Below are 17,762 nucleotides of genomic sequence, written 5' to 3'. Positions count from 1 at the left end.
AGATATTTAGTTACTCAAAAAGGGAGTATTCTTAGAAGCTCTGGCTAAGAAGTTAAGAAAATACACCATGTTTGTTACAAGGAAGAGAACTTCCTAGTGCTGACATCTGACCATGAAAAACCCTCTTCTGATAGGGAAGTCACAGTCTAGGCTCAGGACTAATGGAAAGATATTCCAAGAGCTCACTAGGCACTTCATATCTCCAATAAGAAAAAATGACAATACAGAGAACATATGTAACTCTTCAGGTTTGTATGAATTTTTGGGAGAGTTTGTGAGATTTCGATTTTCATATTGTCTGTCTGGAATGTGAGGTTGTCACAAGAAAAGGAGGGAAGACAATGCATTTAAAGGTTTACGGGGACAGTCGTAATTCTCACAGCTGAGGGGTGAACCTTCCACTCTGCTGTTTCTTCAGAGGATACAAAGACTGAAACACTGGAAATCACAGCTTGGATTGACAAGGAGCTGAAGGAGCTGGTTCTCATAAAAAATGAACAATATTAAAATTACTTCAGCTGTACGGCATACCTTATGAGAGAGGCCAATTGCAAAAGCTAAGAAAGTGCAAGCCTGGAAAAGGAAGATATAAAGGGTTGTGAAAAGGGCTTGAGAGGAAGAAGTGTAATAAAGACATCAGGAATGTTTTACTCACTAGATACTCTGAGTGGAAATATAAAAATGGGAAAGATTTTGTCCAAATTTTACCATTTTACTGTCAATTGAATTCATCCTGGTCCTTTCCATGGATGGAAAGTCCGTTTCCACTAGTACAACTGAAAATAGGGTTTGGCTTACCAACCATATCTGATGTCCAAATAACATTCACTTTTTGGACTTAAACAAAACTTCCAATAACACCTGGAAAGTGCAACAGTTTTCACTGGAGAAGGGAGAATTTTAAAACATTATTTTTTTAAATTACTTATAAGATCCTTTTTCATTCAGATTTAACTATATAACCAAATGATATGCCCAATACACTACTAGCAGTTCACAGAATTATGCAGTGTTACTGCTAAATAACTTTTCTTATTCCCCCTTTGTAAACAACGTGATTTAAGGTTCTTCAGACTTTTAAAGACATTTAAGTTACTTAAGGATAAAGGTTGGCTTTTTGAACTTGAATAATTAATGCATTATGAATCAATAACCTCCCTTATGGACAGGTGTTGTTTTTTTTTAACTTACACTATTTCATATTAAATTACAAAAAGAGCAACTTCTTGCATTTCTACTACAGTGAAATATCACTTACAAGCTTTTCAAGCCCATGTTGTCTATGTTGCACTAAATGTGAAAACTGTCTCCCTGATTCTGCACCATGCTTTACAAAAAAACCACACCGTTTGCAGATCAAAGGGAGACGATTTATGCTTTCATCCCAGCTGACGGACGATTAAATTAAAACAGATCAGCAGTACAGTGCATGGGCAGGTGGCTTTAGCTGCCACTGTCGGCCTCAGAGCGATTAAATTGCGGTGGAGATGGAGGGCCTTCCGCTCTCATTCCCGCACTTACAGATCAAACGGTGACAAATGAGATGTTACTGCTCTTGTAAAGCAAGGCTACAATCTGTCAAAATCCAACATAATTTGTGACCCTACGTGACATCCTCTTTCTCTTTTTTTTGACATTTGAATACAGTGATTGTACTGGAGTCAAGTCCATTTAAGTGAATATAGTCAATTCTATCTAAAGGAATATAGCCTGTTAGCTCCAACATGGTAGCTGAATATATATCTGGTTAGTACTCCAGCGACCCTTTGTGTTAAGTGCATACCATTAACAATGAATTCTGATTTTTCCAAGTTATATAATTTGATATCTTGACAGCTCAGACACTTAAAGCACCACTATTTGTTTTAAATGGCTTTAGTTTATTGTTTAAATGTCAGTATCAAAATAAAGTAATGCATACAGTCTTGTCAGTTCCAGTGCAGTGGGAAGTGTTCCTGTGAGGAAGAAAAGGCCTTGAGAGAGTTTGTTCTAAAAATGGACTAAAAAGTCAATTTTGTCTTTTGCCGCATCCTCAAATGACTTGCAAAATTTTATTCATATTGGGTCTTTTGTTTAATGTTTGAGCTTATCAAGGTACTGAGGAAAGAAGCATAAAGGGATGGCAGCATCTTTCTTTAAAGAAACTGTCACACTAATAAACAAAACCCTTGAAGTAAACAAAAAAAGTAACTGCATTATTTTTTAAATATTTGTGCAAATTGCCATAAATTGGCACAGTATCCCTCCAAAGATCGAAAGTATGAACTCTGCTCCAAATTTCAAACCAACACGGCCTTCTTGTATGCCAGTGAAAATCTGATTTGGAGAATACTGCAAGAACTGAGTAAATCCCTGTGTTCCTGTTTTTCTTATAAAGAAAAAAATACAGTTCACAACACAGCAAGGTTGTTAGATTTTGACCATACCTCTTCCCAGTAACTTTGGGGTTAACAAGTTCTTCTTCACTGCAGCCAAGAATTTACAGCATTTATCGTTCTCTTAACGTTTTAAGGTGGGCAGTTTAGCTATCTGCCACAAAGCAGTCAAAGATCTGATCTAGGGGCTCTTTATATTTTCTGTTGACCATTGATCTTTGGGCTGGATAACTATACCCTCCAGGGAATTAAGTTAGAAACGGCTTTATTTACGAAGAATGAAGATGCATACAAAATCTCTCAAGTGAAAATCTTAGGGGAAAAACGGATACGGTACACTGAAAAGTATTTATGCTTAAGACATATACAGCACATTCAATTTTTATTCTTCAGTGAAAATGTTCTACAAAACTTCTTTCATCACATATGCGTATGTTCCCCGGTTAGCATACAGTTCTTAAACTGGAAGCGATGGTAAATTTGCTAATAAATATAGCCAGCAGCTAAGGTGCATTCCATGAAGCTACTGTAGATAATCTACCATGTGCAGAAAAACACAGCTAGTGGCTGGGCCCATATTTGGCAAATTATATACACTAATCCCTCCTTATCGTGATGACCCTCCTAGCCTGTCTAGGCTTCAAGGCCTGTCAACACCCTATTGTTACCGATTTATAAAAAGGAAGACTCAGCCCATGTGCCACACACTATCCTCCTAACCTTGCCTATTAAAGGCAGGGTCTCTGCAGCCGTCTGACATGTCGAGGGGGGGCAAAGGGTGGGTAATCATGTATATAGTTTACATAGCCAGCAGAATGGCACTTCACCCTACACAGAGCACTGCAAGGCCCCAGGGTCATCAGGTCCAGTATGTCAGAAGTGCATCGGAGGTGTCTGCAATAGCATACGCCTAGAGCTGTGCTAGGCAGTAGCACATGCTCTTGGTAAAGAAATGTTCACTACAGCGTGCCGGTGGGGATGCAATAGGCACAAAAATGCTAGAAAACAGCAGGCTCAAAAGTAAAGCCATAATGCAACAAAATGCAAGCAGTGTTTCTGCCCAGTGCACGACTCTTTTGGCTCTTAACTATCTAGGGGAACTACTTCCAGTTTAGCATTAGGGTTAACATGTTGCATTAGCAACTACTTAAAGTTTTGCATTAATATATTGCATCAAACAAGGTAAACAGGTGAGATACTTCCCAGGTTATCAGAGCGGGGGAACCACAGCAAAAAAAGTCATCACTACCAGCTACTCCTGCATTTTCTTTGCAGTAGGATCTCCAGTTTCTTTCAAACTGCAAGATCACTGGGGCATGGACTCTGCGGATCAGTCACAGATCTCTCGCGGATCTCACTGGGGCACGGTGATAAATACAGCCAAAAAAGCTTGAAAGAAACAGTTTTTAAAAAAAATGTTCCTCTGCTGTTCTCATATACTACTGTATTAGAAAGCATTTGCTAGTTTGCAGCAAGATAGCTTGTTGCAGTGCTGAACAACCACAGCGTGGGACTGCCAACTGACCCATGTTTGGAGATTACTGGCATTTTATGAGTTCTCTCTAACTCCTGTTTTCATAGAGGCTCTTCTAGTTTTATAAGCTATCGCAAACCACAGAGCTGATCTCATTGCACTCCTCCTCCTTCCCTTGTCTCTCTGCTTCTGACGTGGAGTCTACACTACTCACAGGGGATGTAGGATAGGCTCTCACCTTTGACTACAAGCGTGATAGGAGGGGAGAGAAAGGTGGCAGAAACATTATTAACTTTAAAATATTTTCTGTTTCTCCAAGATGAGAATTAATGGTCCCCACCTGACTATGTGGGATAAACTGTTCTCCACCCCTTAGGAATCCTCTGCCACCTCAGGGTTTTCATTCCGCCTCCCTAAATAAAACTCTGTGTTGCTTCCCATGAATAACATTTTTTAATAATTTAAAATGTCCTTTTTTTTTTTTTCCTCACTGCCTATTATGTTTTGCTTTGTGACTCCTTCAGATTCTGCACCCAACCTGTATCTATTGTCTCATTAGTGAGGCCAGCTAAGAGTCATATATTTCTATTTAGCTGCCTGGGCAACGAAATGGAAGCACGTGAGTGGGTAGCACTAATACAACCAAGGGCCTCCCAGGAATAGAGTGAGAACACAGTGCCTTTGATTTATAAATAGATATCACTATTTGTAATGCATAAACAAAATGTTTCATGATTTGTAACACTAAGCCAGGCAGTTATATTGTTAAAATAATAATAAAAAAAATCCAAATGCCTACTGTCTATAGAAATAGAAACACTTATTTACGCAAGCATCATGAGCGTACTGGCTGGTATTATATGAACTCCTGCCAATTGAATGAGGTACTTGCTAATTGCTGCCCCGTATCTTCAAGGACCAAAGGGGTAGAACAGTGTCATGTGAGGCAACATGGGATCACATAGCAGGGCTGAACCCAATCCAGGTTAGATTTAATGTTTGGAGATGATCACATACTGTATTACCCATGTCCAGCAACAACATTTTGATTACAGGAATGCTAAGCTCCTAGTCTTAACCACAGCCAGCACTTGCTACTACTAAAAGATTAATGTTATCTCTGTATTTAAGTAACCCACATATATGGCCAAAATTAGACTGTAAAAAGTGCAATGGTCTTGGAGTGAAATTGTTTTTAGCAACAGCCTATAAATGCATTTCTTGGACAAACCATTTGGGTCCCCACAAAATACAGCCAAGTAAAGGAGTTCCTACCATAAGCAGTGGCATAATTACTACTTTGTACACCCTTGCAGAAACATTTCAGGACAGGATAAAGCAGTTCCTTAAGTTCTACTGGGCAAGGTGAAGTCTTAACATCAAAAGGGACATGGGTGAGTGAAAGCAGGAAATTGAATTTAAGGAAATAATGTCAAATTAGAAAACAAGGGTTTGCTTGTTATATATTTTAAAGGCAAATAATGCTATGTCTGTCGTGAATTGCATAACAAGCATTTCTTATTCTTACTGAAACATCGCAATCATCACTTATTTTGTCAAGCATGCGGCTAGCTTACTGTTTGTTCCTTCTAGCTGAGAAATGAATAAAGACACATCTATTTCTTTTCTACTTCTCATGTTCATGAGGTAATCTATGCTCTTTGATATTAAGCTAACTAAAAAAAGAAACAACCAAAATATCACAAATCTCTGTGAAAATGCTATCACTCATATTTGAACAAAACTGGATAGCAGTTAAAATTAATCAAAAGAAAAAATGTGAGAAAATTTCTGTCTTATTTGACAGGTCCAGCCGCAGAAGTCTCAAAGAGATTTTAGCAAGTATTCGATGGATTATGGATCAGGCCTAATTTATAACTAAATCTGCACAGTAAATCAATACTGCTGGCTAATGGCATTGATAATTTACTACTGTGATTTTAATACTAACATTCACACTGTTAAAACATGATGCAAAAATTAATGTACATATTGTACTGTACCACAAAATAATTCATGCATACAGTTATTGTTGTTAAAGAGACAACAGCCATTAAAATTTGATGGCCAAGTCAGGGTATTAAAATAATAATAATAAAAAAAAAGATGACCTACTACTGTTCCTTTGCTATTTAACCCATCATATAGTATGTGGAGTATAGTAAAATTGAGTTTGCCTCTAACATGGAATGAAAATTAAACATCATTGAGATCGAGCCTTAGAGTTTTGCTTGTCAGTATACGTTGACAATGGAATGGATGAGGTAATCATGCCTCTGAAAAAATTAACATCTTAAGAAACACTCGTGGAGACTTATTTTTGCAAAAGTTTTCTAAACACAGGCCCTTTGACTATGTTGCATAAGAAAATAATGGAAGGTAGTTTATTTGCCAAATGTATTTGATTTTTAATTCCTCTTTCATTGTTTGTAGTATTAATGTCCAAATAAATATTTACTTGAAAATACTTCTTTTGAAGATTTCTCTTTTACCACAGATTGTCCCTTTGAGAACAAGTCAGTTTCTGTTTAAGATGGGGTCTAATAGTTTTGCAATTTAAAACTAACTTCCCTTGTCTAAGAAAATCATCAGAAAGACTTTTGAGTATTCCAGAGCTAATAAAATGCATGTCCCATCCTGTCCCGTCCCCCCCCCCCCCAAAAAAAAAAAAAAAAGTATTACAGAATTCAAAGTGTGATGGCGCATTTTTGCAGATCTTTCCAAAGTAGGTGGTTTCCAATTTGTTAGGACAACACCATCAGAACGTTCAGTCTCAACATCCTTCCAAGTTTTTTATTTTCCTCTTTTTAATATTGCTCCTATTTATTCTTTCTTTCTTGTTTTTCCACAACATTTTAACTATTTAAAAAGCAAACTTTTTTTAACTACTTAAAAAGCAAACTTTTTAACTACTTTCCTCAGAGAAATAGAAATGTTTAGGAAATATGTCTCTATTTAATTGTGGGGATGCATCCTGAACACACTGACAGCACATTTCCCTACAGATATATCCCTATACATTCCTATGAATCAGAATTGCTTCAACATATAGCACATATATTTTTTGCTGTCACTGCTTTGCTCATACCTGATCCTCTGTGCAGAAATAAGAATGAGCACCTTTGATTTTATATCTAGCTAGCTCCAACAGAAGTTATTTTGCTAGTACTAGCCAACAAAGGGCACCAGACTGAGCCTCTTCTGTACTCCAGTGTATCCCCTGCTGCTAGATGAAAACATATTCCCCAGTAGCACAGAATTATAGGCTCAAGCTTCCACGTCTTCCTTTACATACTATAGCAAATGTGGACATTTGCAAAGAGCTGCGCCCGCCTTATATCATCAGTTATTACTAAATTCACAACTTTGTTCTGCAAACTGAGGACAAGACACAAATTAATTTTACTGAAATTCATTTGCTCTTTCCCAGGCCTGGGTGTGACAAAGCCATCTGCAACCTCCTTTACCACACAGCAGACAATGGTGAAACTCCCCGGTTCAGCAATAAACACTTCCAACTAATAACATAAAAGTGACTAACTGGTTATTGCCCTGTTGTTCTTCAGACAAAGAATTCTCGCATTTCTCTACTCTTCCCTCAATACAGACAGAGTCTTTTCCTCCCTGCCAAACACTGAGAAAGAAAAGAGGGATGAGAGGACTTCCTACCCTTTCCACTCAACTCCCTTCACAAACCCAATGGTTTGTTTGGGGCCCAATCCTGCCACAGCTAATGACCTTCTGAAAAAAGCTTCAACGGAGCCCTGGTGACACCCTAACAAAACTTTCTGCTCATGGATCTTGGCCCTCTCTGTGCACCACAAGTGCTGAACAGAGAAGATAAGGGATAAAACTGACATTAAAATGTCTTCCCTTCAGACGTGCTGAGCACAGGCACCTTCTGTATTCCCATAGCGTTGAGATCACTCCATGGGCTTTCACAGGTCCTGAATAAATAGTGCACTAGCACAGGCATTCCTCGGAAATGACAGAAGGGACAGAGGAGTACTATAAAGAAAAGAGGCTTGCATATTAATTTTTGTGACATAAAGAATAAGGGGAAATGCTAGCTGAATAGAGTACTTATAGACTATGTGACAGCCTGCACCAAAATGACACTCGTTTGTAAAAGCACTGGCACAACTCTCCTGCACAGCTTCTGACTGACGGGGAGATTCTGTCCCAGTATGCCCCATGTAGGTTCTGGGGGTCTGGTCAACACAGGGAGCAAGAAAGAGGGAAGCACTGATTTAAGACCGTATTTACACAAATACCTTTCTGGACCATAACCCACGGTCTCATGATGATGACCCAGTTCAAACAAACTGAAGCAGAACAGCTTTGCAGTTCTAAGAAAATGTGATGTTTATCGGCCATTTGGAACAAAATTGACATTTCAGAGAAAATGGATATTCATTCTATGCATATTGTACTGATTTCAATTAAACGTGTGTGTGAACACATGCCAAAAATTAAAATAAAAAAATCTTTCAATGAACAGAACCAATACTTGTGCTGTAAGAAGAAAGGCAGAGGGAGAAGAGGACAGAGAAAAGAAGACATTCTGTAATGCAAGAAGTTCAGGCTATTCCTTTCCCAAAGTAAGTGTATAATTACAAATGGTAACACTTGCTACTTCTGTAGCAACAGCAAATTCCAAAGTATTTCACATATCAATCACATCTTGAAGAAAGGGAATACCTATGGGGAAAAATGCAGCAGATAGCTCACAGTGATGCTGTGCAGTAGTTCAGGACAGGAAATAACAGGAATACGTCATCAAAATCAGAATTTCATGTAAGAATTCTTTCCAGAAAAAGAAAACAAGATTGAGATTGTACTGCCATGGTGTACGAAAGGGTGGGGTATTGTTTGTTTGTTGTTAAGGGTGGGGGGGGATGGATTCGAGAGCTGAGGATGGGAAGCTTATAAATGCAGTAAGTTCTACATTTAAAAAAAAAGAAAAGAAAAAAATTTCATCTCCATGTATTCTGCAGGAAGCCCTTCTGTGGTAATTTGATGAGGAGCTTCAGACACAAAAATATGCACAAGGTACTATGGAACTGGACAACTTTTAAATTCACTTATCAAAGTTCTTACAATTCTTTGTTCAAAGAAGGCGAAGCAATCAATATTAAACAAATAAAGCTCACCTGCATCTATCTAAAGCATTTTATTAAATACAAAGCTGAGGGTGAGATACTGCAATTGGTTAATGCCTGAGGCTTTCATCTCTGGAGACCTGGGTTCAAAGCTTTGCCCAGACAACAAAGAAACACATTTACAGATGTCAGCAAACCAAATTTGATAGCTGTTTCCCTGAAATACTGACCATATTTTTCCTTATGCTTGCAAAATATCATATATACCTCCAGCACTAAGCAGTAAGAGCAATCTTTCCCACGTTTCCATCAAACTTCACGTAGCATAATTGGCCACCCTTTTCAGAGGAGACCTAGGGCAGAATAGGCAGGCTTTAGGTCATGCTTAATGTACACTGGCAGAGCTCTTTTTAGCAACTGGCTGAATTGTGCTGCTAGACCCTTTTGTGGCGTTTTCATCAATCTACTTGCTGATACGATTGCCATCAACATCACATTACCTGCACATCCCTTAAGTGGACATTAATGTAAGGATTACTGATATGAAAAAGGTTGTGATTTGTGTTGTACCCAAAATCTCCATGTTCCTAACAGTTCAATTTACTCACAAAATAATTAGTAACAATTTCTTGAAAATAACCATTGCACATAGATGTTTGCTACTGGCAAAACCCATTTCAAACAACTTAAAACTTAAAGGACTCGCAACTGATCTGAAGGAAAACCATTATTATATGCAAATACCCATGCAGTGCTTGGACTTTTCCATATACTGCACAACTTGCAAGACATTATCCTTGTGGACATAGTTACTGACAAGCCTATCAATTAGACTCATCTTCCTTTTCACTTCACTTCTTCCCCCTCTTCCTTCTAAACATCCAAAGACCCAGCAAAGTCTAAAACTGGAGTTTGCATCTCTTTCAATTCAGTCCAATTTGCAATATGACTCTGCTATAGATGGATAGATACTAATTAAAAAATATAGCAAGTTACTTTAAGTCTAACACTTTGTTCTCTGTAGGGATCATGACTTCAGAATGTTGTAGAAACTAAAACATAAATGAGCCACTGCTATCCACTTTTAACATCGCTCACCAAAACCAAACCAGAACAGGAAAAAAAAAAAAAGGGGGGGGGGGGGGGGGACACGACACATTTTCTGTAACACTGTCTATATGCAAAGCTGAATTTTCACTGTCTCTAGAAATATTTTTGCCTTTTGTAACAAGACTGAAATTGATAAGCAGACTGGAAGTGATCAGCATAATCAGAAATTCTCATCGTACTATTTTCAAATTTGACAGATTTTCAAGTTGTTGTTGTTTTTTAATGGTTCAAAAGATTCAAAACAAACAACATGAATTTCCAAATGTTTAAAGAACTTCTTTTCCCCTCTTTCTTTTATCTGATTCCAAATCTTATTATTTCTTTCTATAACTTTCTTGTTATTTCCATTTGTTTCTCCAAAGAAATGTTGCCTTTGTTTTGAGGGAGAAAAAATATAAAATAAAATAAAATAATCACAGAAAGCAGTTCTCTGCTCCACCCAAAACAAACAAAACAAAACAAAGCAGTGCTCTATTCCCCAAAATTTCCTTGTGAACATCATCATCTTTTCTACAGCAGAGATGAATCCTCACTTTATCACTTACAGAAAAACAGAGAACACCAAAGGAGGAGGACTGCAAAGTTAATTCATGAATGTTTGTAAAGCTTTTCTGTAAAGATTTTCTAAAACTACACATTGCAAAAATACTACCATTGCATTTTTCTGCTGTTTTACCCAAGTCCTGCCACTTTGATATTCGATTCTGCTTCTTAAAATCCCACACTTAACTCAGTTTTTACACTTCTACTCTGCTCCATCTAGTGGATTATTGATTTTTGCAATGAATGCTGCAACGATAGTATTCTAATACACCATGCTGGGTTAGCTATTAGGGCAAGGGACCATGTTCAAATGATTATTTTTTTGGCCATAGAAGGAACAAATTAAGTCACATTCCTGGGTACCTGGACACGACTATAGGATTCTGGCAGCATGTTCATGCAACTTAAATGGAAAAATGGTGTCATTTAATTATATCACTGAAATGAGACTAAGTCAGGGACAGGCCTTGATTATAAGGGACAGGTGGCAAAATTTCTCCTGGTGCTTGCACAATTTACTAGGTCAGTCCTGGGGAAAAAGCTTATTCCATGCCTGCACTGCCTTGCTAAAACACTGATAACCTCCAGGCTTCATAGCCTAGATTTTAGAATTTTCTTCTTGCACTTGGTGATAGGCAAAATTAAGTTATACGCTTGACAAGTTGCTTTGACTATATGAATACCTTTATTCATCCAATGTCTCTTCAGTACACAGATGTTTTGGGGTTGTTGCTTTTGTTTTTTTCTGTGCAGCACTGTTTACAATGCTCTCTTTAAGTCTGCTCTTCACAACTTCTGCTACCTTTTCACAGGAATAGTTAAGGTAATGAGAGTTTGATTGATGAGAGGAAAAATTAGGTAATTAGTCCACCCTCATGTGTAGCTTATTTCAAATCAATGTGTCTTTAAAGGTAAGAATATTTGTTTTCTTTTCAAAAGCAAATATAAAAATACTGAGGCAAGAAAAATCCCCTGCATCAATGAATCAATAATGCTTGTTCATACATGGAATCATAGGAGCCAATGACTCAAAGACAATGCTATTTGTTTGCCTTTTAGGCTAAGGGTAGGATGCATATTCTGTGAAGCTATTTACAACATAAGAAGCAAATATTAATTTACTCCCTGAGCCACATAAAGCTACTATGTTATGCTTGGTTTCAACCATGAATCTAGGTTGAAAAGTATTAAAAACAGGACCTATCACCAGAAAACCCAAAATTCAGTTCAAATATTAAGCCCAGAATTCCAGAGTTTTCAAATAATTGTGGGATTTTTTAATACTTATCTGTTTATAGGGGTGAGTGTTTTTGTTTGTTTGTTTTTTACCATGATAAGCAGCTCCAGTAGTTATGTATAACAGGATGAGATAAGACTAACTCCAGATTGATTTGCTTTTCAGGATTTTATTGCAATAGTATGCAGCTCTATATGCACTTTCTATCAAAGAATCTTGAAGTGTTCCATAAATATTAATTCAACAAGCCCCACAAGATGCTGGTGAAATAGCTCCATATTATTTTAGCTATTATATTTTTGCTGGAGGCACACAAAGTAGAAGTGACTTGTTCTGGAATAGAAATTGGTCTTGATTCCAATCCTCTGATTTAACCACTAGAATTATTCTCTCCATGAAAACCTGGTTGCCCCAGGATCAACTGCAGCTTTGTCATTGACTTCAATGGATCCATGATTTCATGAAAAAAAAGACAATAATATAATAAAGACAATAATATATAATTATATAAGAATATAATTTCTTAATAATTTGCAACTGAACACTACTTTTTAGGTTCAACAACCTGTATTAGTTGCTGTGTCTTCAGTAGATTTCCTCCTGGAAACAGATGACTGACTTCATCAGAGAAGAAGTAAACATTTTAAAGATTTTAAGAATGAATACAACTGAACTGATATAATAGCTCTGGAAATATGACAGTACAGTCCTCTGCTATGTAGTGGTGTAATTCATGAGAGTCACAGTTCTGACATTGCAAATATGACTGCAGACTTAATTTTCAGAAGTGACTTCCATTTTTACATTCACAATTTTGCAATCACCGTAGTTGTGAGAACAGTGATATGCATTAAGGTAATTGATTGTGCTTTGAGATCAAGTAATCAAATGAGCACCAATTAAGCCTGCAAATGCTTGACGCCACAAAACTACAAGTAAATTTATTTTTCAATGCAAAGCTCTCAAAAAAATACACTATCAAAGCTCTGTCTTCTTTCCAAATTAGCCCCACACCAAGTATTTACTGAATATAGAAAGATTCAGACTGTGCAATAAATGTGTTTAAACCTGATGGGTGAACCTGTGGTCTTTTTCTATTTCAATATCTCACTTGATACTTAACAAACAAATCACAGATTCACAGAATGGAATCATAGAATCATTAAGGTTGGAAAAGACCTCCAAGATCATCTGGTCCAACCCTCCTCCTACCACCAGCATCACCCACTAAACCATGTCCCTAAGCACCATGTCCAACCCTTCCTTAAACACCCCCAGGGATGGTGACTCCTCCTACGTACTGCAACACCTAGCTTTGTCCACTTGGCCCACAGAAGGGAGCCAGGACCTGAACTGAGATCCAGGCTCCCTGCAGAAAGCATGTGAGAAGTTAGGCATCTCAGGGCAGAATATAAACTAGCCAATGTACACACCTTGCTGCCACCAAGATCTAGATTACGTGGTCAATTCACGTGGAACTGTCCCTCCAGACCTTCTGTAAATGCCCTGCTCCATTTAGGATCTCTAGCCTCATTCCGGCAGGGGGTAGGTCACTATGCCTTTTCTTCACCAACCTGGGATCGCTTCTCTTGTAAAATCTAACAATATCAGTTCCTTGAGGTTTACAGCACTTACAGAGACATAACACCCTCCTCTGTCAGAAGGAATGAAAAGGTATCCCAGCTCCCAGGAAAAAGCTCTAACTGTTATGTATAGGCCATTGGACAAAACAGAGAAACCATCCTGGATGCAGCAGCCATCTCTCTCCATTCCTACAGCCTGGTGGCCTGCCTTAAGGCGGGCGCGCACTGGGATCACAAGTACGTTACAGAAGAAATCAACTGTGGACACTGTTTTATTGTCCACCTGTTGAGGTGTGAAGGGCGTACTCTGAGAAGGACTGAGCTCCCAAGAGACTCTGATTCTAAACCTTAAGTAGAGTTACGCAGAAGATAACTAGTAAGCTGTTCAGATCTGTCAAAACAAAGAAATTTCTGTGCATGCACAGCCATATGCCATTATAGTTGGTACAGAAATCCTAAAAGGCACAAACCCCAACACCTGCGTGCCTCATGAAGTTCCTTGGTTGGAAGATGAACAGGATTTCCCAGGAATACCACTTTGGATTAAAGCAGATAATTCCACTGACCTCCCCAGTTCACGTAACTGAAATATCTTGGTAGAATCTAGCATCATTTCCTGTGGGATTATTGACATATATGCAAAATTCCCTGCTGATGATGAATTTAATCTCAGGTTATCATTTATCATTCCAGATTAATATTTAAACAAAACAACTAAAAAATCCTAGCCATTTTTATTTTCAAAGGAAATAAAAAAAAGGGTTCAAGATTGTTGGACTCCTCATCCCGAGTATGCAAGAACTTACAACTGCAGATAGTATTTGGTGCTTTACTAATTCCAATGAAACTATGAGGAAAATCCTACCCCATAATGAGTGTTGGCAGTACTGCATCCTGAAATTGTAAACTCCTGAGGCATAAACCTGTCTATAAAACTCTTGGTCATTTAAGGTGCTACAAAAATAATAATGCATTCAGCTTTATGCAATTTTCAGCTAAAAATCAGTCAATCCCTCTTCTTTGCCCTCCCTCCTCCACACAGCTACCACAGAAATTTTGTTCTCTTAGGGTAATATATATACATTTAATGCAAAATTTCAACAGGAACCATTTTTTATGGTCTCCTAATAAACCCTTGAAAACAGGGATTTATAATGGAAACAGTGACGGACCCTTAACTACAGTGTATGCAACTATAATAAAAAGAATTAATGTAGTCAATTTGTACTACTGTTCTCCGAACAAAAAAAAACCCTATTTCAACTGCAATCCTTTCAACAGCTGATTGGCAAGCCTGTCCATTTCTAGTCTGCAGTGTTGTCAGTTGTCTTCAACATGATAATGAGCCTGTCACCATATTCAAATAGCCCTGTGACAGCATGTTTTGTGAGCATGACGTCCACTGCAAAGGGTCTGTCAAAAAGCACCTTTCAGAAAATGAAAAGAGAATGCTTTTCTGATGATAAATCTAATTTCTTCATAGCTAAAAGAGTGAGATTTTTCATCTGATTTTGTCAGTGTTGTGTTGCATTTGTGTCTTCACAAAATCCTGGGTTCTGATGCATAAAATTTTAAAGTTATCTGTAAAGACAAAGTGAGAAATAATAATCTTTTTTGAGTTCACTGGAGGCTTTGCATAAAACTGCAGCACTGCTGCTTTTCCATTACATTAAGACTGGAGGGGGGAGGGAATGGCATGGGAGGTTAGCTTGTTACCAGAAGCAAATAAGGCTCACAGTAAAGATCTCAAAGTCTACACACTTCATTCATTAGGGTCTTCACTCTTTTCCAAACAGCCTATTAAAAAATCTCCCTTGCTCTGTGTGGTCCTAGTTAAGTCTGACCAGGTTGCATGAAATTCTCTGGCTTTCAGAACATGGGGGCAGAACATACATGTGTGCAGAGCTCTCAAGTATTGTTATGATTCGTGACTGGTATGCAGACCGTAGCGCTATATATTCCACCTTCAGCTGCCACCAGTGTCAGCTTTGGAAATTTTCACTGAGTTTTCTCTGAGACTCAGTCTATTTTGCTACATAAGACTTCCAGAACTAGGTATCCTCAGTGTAAGAAGGTAATGGCGACAAACACATCAAAAGGAAGACGTAAAGTACTTCAGTAAAATAGATTTCTTTGCATTTGTGCAAGCTCCTTCAATTAATACGTACAGGAAATATACAAGTGCATTAAAACTTTATTTTTCCTGCTGACAAAAGCTGACCTTAATTTGACTTCACCTTTTAGATTTTTTTTATAAGTAACATGAGGAATCCATGTTTAAGTGTTATAAAGAGAAATATAAAAATCAAAACCAACACACAATAAAGCTTTCTCTCTCTCTCTCATTGGGTGAGAAAGGGGTGGCAACGGCTGGACTTTGAAGTCTGGGGCTGAATGACACATGAACCTTGGAGAAGTTCCACTTCTGGCAGTCCCATTAATACCATGCCATTTTATTAAGCAACTCTTGTTCACTTCATCTTAGGTTGACTATTATAAAAAGGGGATACTGCCTACGTCACGGTAAAGCTCTAAAACTTAAAATAACTATTCCCTGAAAAATAAAGTGTTGATAAGTTCATGAAGCATTTGCTACAGAACAAACATGTTGTACAAGCTTAATATTTTTCAAAGTCAGTAAACAAGTTTCCTAAAAATCTGTAAAACACAGTGAACCTGTACTGTTCAGGTACCAGAGATATGGATTTCCCCTGCTAATTACTATTCAAACTGAACACTGTATGTTTACTATTAGTATTACCTAATGTTTTTCAGGCAAGTAAGAATATGAGGTTGATGGTCATGAAGGCAACAGAAGGGCTGTACCTGCAAGAATCTGATGGGGTTTGTTCAAGGTTAAGGACAGACATGCTACAGGTGTGCAAGTGTGACTTACCTTCAGCACCTTCAATGTTTGCCTTTGAGAGGACCTGGACTGCTTTTGTCTTATAACCTCCATTTTTTCCTTCCATTTACACATATGAACAAATATAATAGCCATATTTATTCTACCTATAATTCGTGATTAAAATTATGTGTGAGTAAGGAACTTGACTAACTCAGGTCTAACAAGCTGAAACAAGAAAATTTTACTGTGAGTCAATTTTTTTGTTTTTAGTAAGACATTTTATATAGAGGAGCTGTATTTTAAATCGAGGTTATACAACATGGTATTCCACACTTGATAACATAATCTAATATACCTGTATTTAAATAAACCACAAAGGTAAGATTTTTAAACATTTACTTGAAGGCAACTAATTATTATGCAGCTTTAGACAGCACAAATGGAAAATCAACATTAAACATGACTGGTTTTTAAATTCTTCATTGCTCAGCTGGAGGGAAGTATTACAAGGCCAAAAAACAGAGCTGTGGACAGCTGGCTTTGTGCACTACCGGTTCTCTGCCTCAATTTTCAACCCATTCATTTCCTTGGGAAAAAAAAAAAGAACAGAGAAAAAAAAGGAAAAAAAAAAAATCTAAACTAGGCCACACAAACATACAAAGCAAGCCTGGGTCTCTAGGACTTTCATTGTCTCAGGGAGTCGTCATCACCCTGAACCCTCATTAAAGCTGAAGAGATGCTGGAACGGCATTAAAATGAATGCAAACCATTTGCCGCAATCTTCTGCTCACCCCATCTCCAAATGAAGGCAGGCATTGCATAATCCAGGCAGCTAGAGCTCCTGACAGGTGGATGATTTATGCTCATAGTCGGAAGAATCGGAGAGCCTGCAGAGGACACAGCATGAGCAAGGTGGTGGCGAGACAGATGCTCTCAGTGGGCTTGCAGAGGCTGGCAGGCTCCAGCTAGCTCAGGTGCAACCTGAACACTTTAGTTCTGAACTCATATTGCCTAGATTCCAGCACAGCAAGGTACCATTTACAATATTATGTACAGTAGATATACTATCAAACCTATCTGTGTGCTATATATTTTTCTCTGTGTATACACACACACACAATGTATGTGTATATATATGTTTTCCTATTTGCAGTTCAACTTACTGTGTTTATGCTCGCTTTGCATATGCATATTCTCCACTGAAAAAAAGAAAGGGCAGATTAGGACAAATTCTGCATTGTTACAGCCACGCAGCATAAGCGAAACTACCAGAGTTGAACAGATGTAAGTGTGGGAAGAATTTGGCTCTAGCTTTCAGAGAAGAGAGATAGATGTGGGATAATGAAAATACTCAGTGTTGTAAGAGTCTTTGAAAGCTAGGACAGAAAATGACCAGAGAAAAGATGAAAACATCTACAGGTCCAAATGCACTGGAGTATTCTAGTCACTTATGTTGAGCGTCTGCAAACACAGGAAATGTCACAATTGCA

At 37.9% G+C, this 17,762-nt stretch overlaps 1 protein-coding gene across 5 annotated transcripts in view; it reads right to left on the bottom strand.

Moving 5' to 3' along the window:
* The window catches only part of ESRRG (estrogen related receptor gamma), a 383,447-nt gene that overhangs the window by 84,958 nt on the left and 280,727 nt on the right, over positions 1-17,762 (bottom strand). The window lies entirely within an intron of this gene.

The sequence above is a fragment of the Cygnus atratus genome, chromosome 3 (assembly GCF_013377495.2).
Source record: "Cygnus atratus isolate AKBS03 ecotype Queensland, Australia chromosome 3, CAtr_DNAZoo_HiC_assembly, whole genome shotgun sequence".
Lineage (NCBI taxonomy): Eukaryota > Metazoa > Chordata > Aves > Anseriformes > Anatidae > Cygnus > Cygnus atratus.
The sequence above is the reverse complement of the archived record's forward strand: the minus strand, read 5'-3'. Positions and strand labels throughout refer to the sequence as shown.